This window comes from Hyla sarda, chromosome 11 (genome assembly GCF_029499605.1).
Source record: "Hyla sarda isolate aHylSar1 chromosome 11, aHylSar1.hap1, whole genome shotgun sequence".
Classification (NCBI taxonomy): Eukaryota; Metazoa; Chordata; class Amphibia; order Anura; family Hylidae; genus Hyla; species Hyla sarda.
Genome location: NC_079199.1, coordinates 16654496 through 16662083, shown reverse-complemented (window position 1 = coordinate 16662083; position 7588 = coordinate 16654496). Strand labels below are relative to the sequence as shown.

General features: G+C 40.8%; 1 long non-coding RNA gene across 6 annotated transcripts in view; it reads right to left on the bottom strand.

Moving 5' to 3' along the window:
* Positions 1-448: 448 nt before the first annotated feature.
* LOC130295372 (uncharacterized) overlaps positions 449-7588 on the bottom strand; it is a 77508-nt gene continuing 70368 nt past the window's right edge. For all 6 annotated transcript variants that reach the window (XR_008848803.1, XR_008848805.1, XR_008848804.1 and 3 more), the window contains 3 exons: positions 1855-2009; positions 1344-1412; positions 449-1252 (listed from right to left, as the gene is read on the bottom strand). This is a non-coding gene — a long non-coding RNA (uncharacterized LOC130295372). The remainder of the gene's footprint in view (positions 1253-1343; positions 1413-1854; positions 2010-7588) is intronic.

Below are 7588 nucleotides of genomic sequence, written 5' to 3'. Positions count from 1 at the left end.
GCCGCCGTCTGAGCTCCCCCCTAATCCACTTTCGTCTCCCACCGGTATCGGGACCTCCATTAATACAGCTTGAATTCAAGACCAGCGATCGTGTGAGTGCTCCGCTTCTATTTCTTTCCATGTTCCTGTGTCTATTTGTATCTTGCCAGTGACAAGTTTTTTTCACTGCAGTTTTTTCTGTACTTTTTCTGTTGGTCGCATTTATATATATATATATATATATATATATATATATATATATATATATACACACACACAGAGTATTTATGAAAAATGGAACAAAAAGTAACCAAAAAAGTAGAAAAGTAGTATTCCTAAAGTAGTAGAAGGTGAGGGGAAAGAAAATGTAAACCCAAAATCAAAATTCGAGGGGTCGTGAAGGGGTTAACCTTGCCATAATGCAGTATTATTTACTTATTCCATATATTAGTTTTTTTCTTCGTGTTACTGACGTTTGTGTTCTTTTCTTTATTCATTCTCATATATTTATTATTTATTCTCAACTGGTTTCTCTTCCTTCTATCTTGCCGAATGTGTTTTCTAGCGCACACCAACAAACCCACACACGGCCTCCGAGCTCCACAGTCTTCCTTCTCCCTCCTAGGTGACCTTAATAATTGGAGCAGAATCTGTTTAAAGTTCCAGCCGGGAGATTTGCGACTCTCCGCCTCGTGTAAATCCCGAATTCTACAATAGCCCGAGTAATGATAAATTAAACAGCTGTGAAAATGACAAATTCTACAACCACAAACATTCCTCTGATTTAAATGAAAATCTAAATCAAGTCTTAAGGTGTCAACTTTAATGGACTTCTTTGGGGTTTTGGCTGTATAGTATTGTTTTCGTGACAGTTTTAGATGAATAAACATGGTCAAAAATAAAGCTGCACTACTAGAATTTCATGAAAAACTGCCTTATGGGAAAATATATGCCCATGATTCCCAGCCAAATAGAACATTTCTCCATTTTCACTGTAAGAATGTGAGTTTTTTGCCTGTAATTTCACCTATTTTTTTACTTTACCTATTTTTTTTACTGACTAATAAATGAGCATACTGTTTATCATTCAACAAAGGGATTTTGCTAGTTTTCTGTGATCTTTCATGCTTTCCTTATGTTTCTGAAGTAAACTGTTTGGTCTGTTGTCTTCATTTCTCCACTTCCTGTCTAGTGTACACCGTGTAACAGGCTTCTTGTTCTTGCTGTACATCCTAGCTGGGAGTTCAGCTACCTTTATTTCCCTCCAAGGAGCCTGTGGGGGAACAAATAGATACAGAGCTATAGTGTTTGTTTGTTTTCACCGTCTTCCCTTTTTTTTTGAAGAATAAAGAAGCATTACTTACTTCCCTGCTGCTGCCTTTCTGATGCCCATCATGCCCCCTCTGGTATCTACATCCTGCTCCTGTCTCAACCTACAAGAAATTGATGGGAATGCTATTTAGCTAATCACTGGCTTAGGTGGGTCACCACCACTGTGTCAAGACGAGCACCAGAAATTTATGATCAGCAGGGACCCTGGCCGTGTCAAAATGGCAGCAGCTTCCTGTTACTGCTGTACACTCTAGCTGGGAGTTCAGCCAACTTTATTTCCCTCCAAGAAGCCTGTGGGGGTATGATTATAGTCACAAAGCTGCAGTGGTAATTTTTTTATTTTATTTTTTACTCTGCTATTTTTCAAAAATTATTAAATAAGCGTTATTCACCTCCGCTGATGTTCCTGCTGTACACTCTAGCTGGGAGTTCAGACAACTTTATTTACTTCCAAGAGGCCCACAAGGGTAGGATTATAGTCACAAAGCTGTAGTGGTATTTTTTTGTTGTTGTTTTAAAATAGATTTAAGAAGCAATACCCACCTCTCGGATTTCTGATGCTCTCCATGTCTACATCCTGGTTCTCTCTCAAGATGAGTACCAGAAAGTGATGATCAGCGGGGACCCTGGCAGGGCTTCCTGTTTCTGCTGTACACTCTAGCTGGGAGTTCAGCCAACTTTATTTCCCTCCATGAAGCCTGTTGGAGTAGGATTATAGTCAAAAAGCTGTAGTAATATTGGGGGAGATTTATCAAAACCTGTCCAGAGGAAAAGTTGCCCAGTTGCCCATAGCAACCAATCAGCTCTCCACTTTAATTTTAGACAAGGCCTCTGCAAAATGAAAGAAGCAATCTGATTGGTTGCTATGGGCAACTGGACAACTTTTCCTTTGCACAGGTTTTGATAAATCTCGCCCATTGTGTGTGTGTGTGTTTTATGCAGGACATAGCTGTCAGCCAAACTAATATTCAGCCACCAGCCTGTAACGTGGATTAGTACTTTAACTTAGACAAGAATTAATTTATGTCTGAAAAATGTGGTGAAATTGAAATTATAGGCACAAGACATTCTCTTACTCACCTCTCTATATTAAAAACTTACGTAGAAACTTCTAGATCACTTTAACTTCTATATTTCAAGGCGTAAACAAGGTGGAACATCCCCACCTATCAGTTATTGATAGACTATGCCATAAATGCATTTAATGTGCATATCCCTTTATGGCGCGGTTGCAAATATTACTGCAAAAATCTGTGCAAGCAGTTATCATGGGAACAGTCAATTTTTTACTAGGGTGATACAGACTCCGAAAATCAAAGTGATAATAATTCAAAAGTGTGGTGTGTGTTATTTTTGGTATTGCATTACATTTTGTCTAAAGATAAAAAAAAAATAAAAACATTCAGTGGGCCAAATATGGAATTAAAGGTTTGAAAGCTACATCTGAAAGGGGAGCACATACTTTTTCATACAGCTATAAATAAATATAGAAATGAAAAAAATAAAAATAAATAAACAATGAATTAAGTAATTAAATGGTGTATATATATATATATATATATATATATATATATATATATATATAAAGAAGAAGAGGTACTGCAGCAGTCCCAAACGAGCCTCTAATGCCGAGCAGTAGTGATCATGCCAATGCCTGGCATTAACCCTTTAGATCCCCCGATCAAGTTGATTCTGGGATCTGAAATGTAATCAGGGTAATAGCGGGATCCCAGTCAGCGGGGATGATGACTCGAGGGCCCCTATCTGCCTCCATGCCTTCCAATCAGCTTGTATAAGTTAAGGGCCAATAACACTGATCAATGCTATGGAAAGATTACAGTGTATGCAATCGAAAGATTGCAGGTAATAGCCCCCTATGGGAATTTAAAAATAGTGAAGAACTATTATAAAAGAACAATATAAAAAACATTGCAATAAATGTGAATAATAATAATTCCCTAATAAAAGTTTATATTATCCTCCTTATCCCATTTTTCAAATAAAATGTTAATAAAAATAAACATACCGGTATTTAGTATTGCCATGTGTGGAATTATTCAAACTCTTAAAACATAGCAGTAGTGAAACCGCACATTGAATGGCATAATTGTAAGAAAAATACCCGATTTGTTGAATTTTGGCCACTTTATATACCAGAAAAGAATGAATGAAAATCTACCAAAAAGTCCCATGAAAACAAAAATGGTATCAATAAACACTATAGATCACGGCGCAGAAAATGAGCCCTGTATATGGGGAAAAAAAGTTATAGGGTTCAGAAGAGGACAATTTCAATAATTTCTTACAAAAAGTTTTAGTTTTTTTTTTTATGTACCGTATATACTTGAGTATAAGCCGACCCGAATATAAGCCGAGGCCCCTAATTTCACCCCAAAAACCCTGGAAAAGTTATTGACTCGACTATAAGCCTAGGGTGGGAAATACATCATCCCCCCATGTCATCATACAGACCCCATCATTAACACCCTCATCATCATCACCCTGTCATCATCACCCTCGTCATCATCTTCCCCCCTTAATCATCACCGCCTTCAGTGGTCTTCAACCTGCGGACCTCCAGATGTTGCAAAACTACAACTCCCAGCATGCCCGGACAGCCATTGGCTGTCTGGGCATGCTGGGAGTTGTAGATTTGAAACATCTGGAGGTCTGCAGGTTGAAGACCACTGCGGTCTTCGTCATCATCCAGGAAGGGTGAGCTGGTCTGGGCCATCTATGCTGCAGGGACCGTCTGGTGGGGAGGGTTAGTCGTTCCGGGCTGTCCATCTTCAGCGGGAGGCCCTCTTCTCCGCACCGGGCCGGCCCCGGACTAGTGACGTTGCCTTGACGACGACGCACAGGTACGTTCATGTGTAGGGACGTCACGAATGTCTGCTGTGCACAGACGTCCTTGTGCGTTGTCAGGGCAAAGTCACTATTCCGGAGAAGAGGGCCTCCCGGTGAAGATGTACAGCCCGGAACGACTAACCCTCCCCACCAGACGGTCCCTGCAGCATAGATGGCCCAGACCAGCTCACCCTTCCTTCCCACCGAGGGGAGGTGAGTAGAAAACTAAAGGGGGGCTCTGGATGATGACGAAGGCCGCAGTGGTCTTCAAGCTGCAGACCTCCAGATGTTGCAAAACTACAACTCCCAGCATGCCCGGACAGCCGATGGGTGTCCAAGCATGCTGGGAGTTGTAATTTTGCAACATCTGGAGGTCCGCAGGTTGAAGACCACTGAAGGCGGTGATGATGAAGGGGGGGGGGGGAAGATGACAAGGGGGATGATAAAAATGTAAAGAGTTCTGGACTTTAAAAGACGAGGAGGAAACAACCAAAAAGCGAAAATGAAAATTGACTGCGACCTCAGGGCCAAAACAGGCTGCGTCATTAAAGGGTTATTATAATATATGATATTGTACACTGCATTGATACAGTTTAGTACATGATAACTAGAGATGAGCGAACTTACAGTAAATTCGATTCGTCACGAACTTCTCGGCTCGGCAGTTGATGACTTTTCCTGCATAAATTAGTTCAGCTTTCCGGTGCTCCCGTGGACTGCAAAAGGTGGATACAGTCCTAGGAGACTCTTTCCTAGGACTGTATCCACCTTTTCCAGCCCACCGGAGCGCCTGAAAGCTGAAGTCATTTATGCAGGATAAGTCAGCAACCGCCGAGCCGAGAAGTTCGTGACGAATCGAATTTACTGTAAGTTCGCTCATCTCTAATGATAACTATAGACAATAGCTTGGGGGAATAGATTTGCAGTCACTGCTGTGACTGATTTCTCAAATAACCTTGAGAAAATAAAGAATATTAAAATAGCGATAACAATGAGAAAAGTGTAGGAGGAGCAATATATATATGATGAACTAGATGGATAACATTAATTTTATAGAATTAAGGGAGTGGGAAGTTGAGTAGATGAAACGAGAAAACGGGATTCAGTCAAGATAAATAGGGGACTATAAAATACATTGGGCAGCTAATGCACAATAATCGTACCACAGCCGAGTCAATTTGAGGACTCATTTAGACTCATTTAGACTTGAATAAATCATCTGGCTATGATCAACAATGGGAAATGGAAAGTTGTTATTGAGCTCTTAAAGCGTTATTTGTCATAGACAAACAATATCCTCAAGGTTGCCATAAGGGTAGTACAGATGGTACTGGTGCAGGAGCCCAACCTCACCTGTTGGCTGCCACCCAACCACTACCCACCAGTAACTGCATGGGAACAATGTTTTTCTGATAAAACAATTAGTTTTCAATAGATGGTGGAGAGAGTGACTTTAAAGAATAACTCTCCCTTTGCAGTGCAGTATCCCTACACAGATCCTGCTTCCAGAAACATCTTGGTTGTCGTATGGTTGCAGCGTCGTTACTTTTTTTATTTTTTATTTTTTTTACATTTTCCCTGCACTGGGATTTCCTATGTGTTTTACCACATACTGGTCTTATGCAGGGGTCAAGTCCTGGGGAAAAAAAAAGTGTGGGAACTCATGCTAGATTTCCATTTAAAGGGGTACTAGACATCTTATACCCTATCCAAATGATAGGGTATAAGATGCCTGATCCCGGGGATCCCATAGCTGAGGACCCCCCACGTTCTCCCTGCTGCTCCCGGTGTTCGTTTAGAGCTTTGGGTGCAGCGACAAAGGCTCATGACGACACAGTAATGCCCCCTCAATGCAAGTCTATGGGAGGGGGCGTGACGGCCGTCACGCCCCCTCCCATAGACTTGCATTGAGGGGGCATTACTGTGACGTCACGAGCCTCTGCCCTGCATGGCTCGTCATTCGGCTGTCCGGGCATGCTGGGAGTTGTAGTTTTGCAACATCTGGAGGTCCGCAAATTGGAGACCACTGCACTAGTCCATTAGTTCCCTATACCATTAAAGAAGGGAGGGCTCAATATTCGCGAATATGCGCATATATTTTCGCATATGCACATAAATATTCGGGGAAAAAAACTAATATAACGAATATATGAATTTCGCGAATATATATATATGACGAATATTCGTCCATATATTCGCGAAATATCGCAAATTCGAATATGGCCCATGCCGCTCATCACTAAATATAAGTTATTATGCCTGACCTAAAGGGGTACTACGGTGGAAAACTTTTTTTTTTTTTTTAAATCAACTGGTGCCAGAACAGATTTGTAAATCACTTCTATTATAAAATCTTAATCCTTCCAGTACTTTTTAGGGGCTGTTTACTAAAGAGAAATCCAAAAAAGAAATGCATTTCCTCTGATGTTCACAGTGCTCTCTGCTGACCTCTGCTGTCCATTTTAGGAACTGTCCAGAGCAGCATATGTTTGCTATGGGGATTTTCTCCTGCTCTGGACAGTTCATAAAATGGACAGCAGAGGTCAGCAGAGAGCACTGTGGTCATGACATCAGAGGAAATGCATTTCTTTTTTGGATTTCTTCAGCCCCTAAAAAGTACTAATGCAGGTCCTCCTCTAAGAGTAGAGATCATTATAAGTTATTTACACCTGGCTCATAGAGAGGTAGGTGAGTCCCAGTTGCGGGCCCTCCTCCATGGCATCTATATGGGTAGAGATCATGAGTTATTACGACAGGAATGAGCCTCGATGTCCTCCAAACGTTCTTGCTTTCACTTAAAAATGCCAGAAATGCCTACAGACATAACACTTAAGATACAGGTTAGTAAACATATTTCGAAATTGTAAATTGCTCCAATTTGGGTCTGCTTTTTTATTTTTAATTTAATGACTAACGGAATTAAGTAGCGCACACCACAGCTGGAAAATTACCCTCCCAGACTGCGTCTCCGAAGTCAAAACTTAAGACATTTGCAAGAGGAACTGGGAAAAAAAAAAAAAAAAGTTTAAGCAGCTGACAGCTTCAATTATATCATATATAATGCATGCAAATTGCTGTCACCTCTGTACGTTGCTTGAATATTTTTTTTTTCATATTTTTCCACCAAACTCTGCTAATTTACTGCTGAGTCGTATATTTTTTTACGCTCATACTCTTCGGTGCCGTGCAAATTTATGGTCACAACCTTGACCGATGGCTTTGAAATGAAAAATCAGATCTGTAAATCGGGGTCCTCCTTCGTGACTAAAAAAGCTTTTTATCGTTTGAGTAGGTTTTGGATTTTCATTCCTGAGACTTTTTGTATTATTATTATTGCCCTGAACTAAGAGATTTTAAAGGGGTACTCCGTTGCCCAGCATTTGGAACAATTTGTTCTGAACGCTTGGAGTTCTGAACGCTTGGCCCCCCC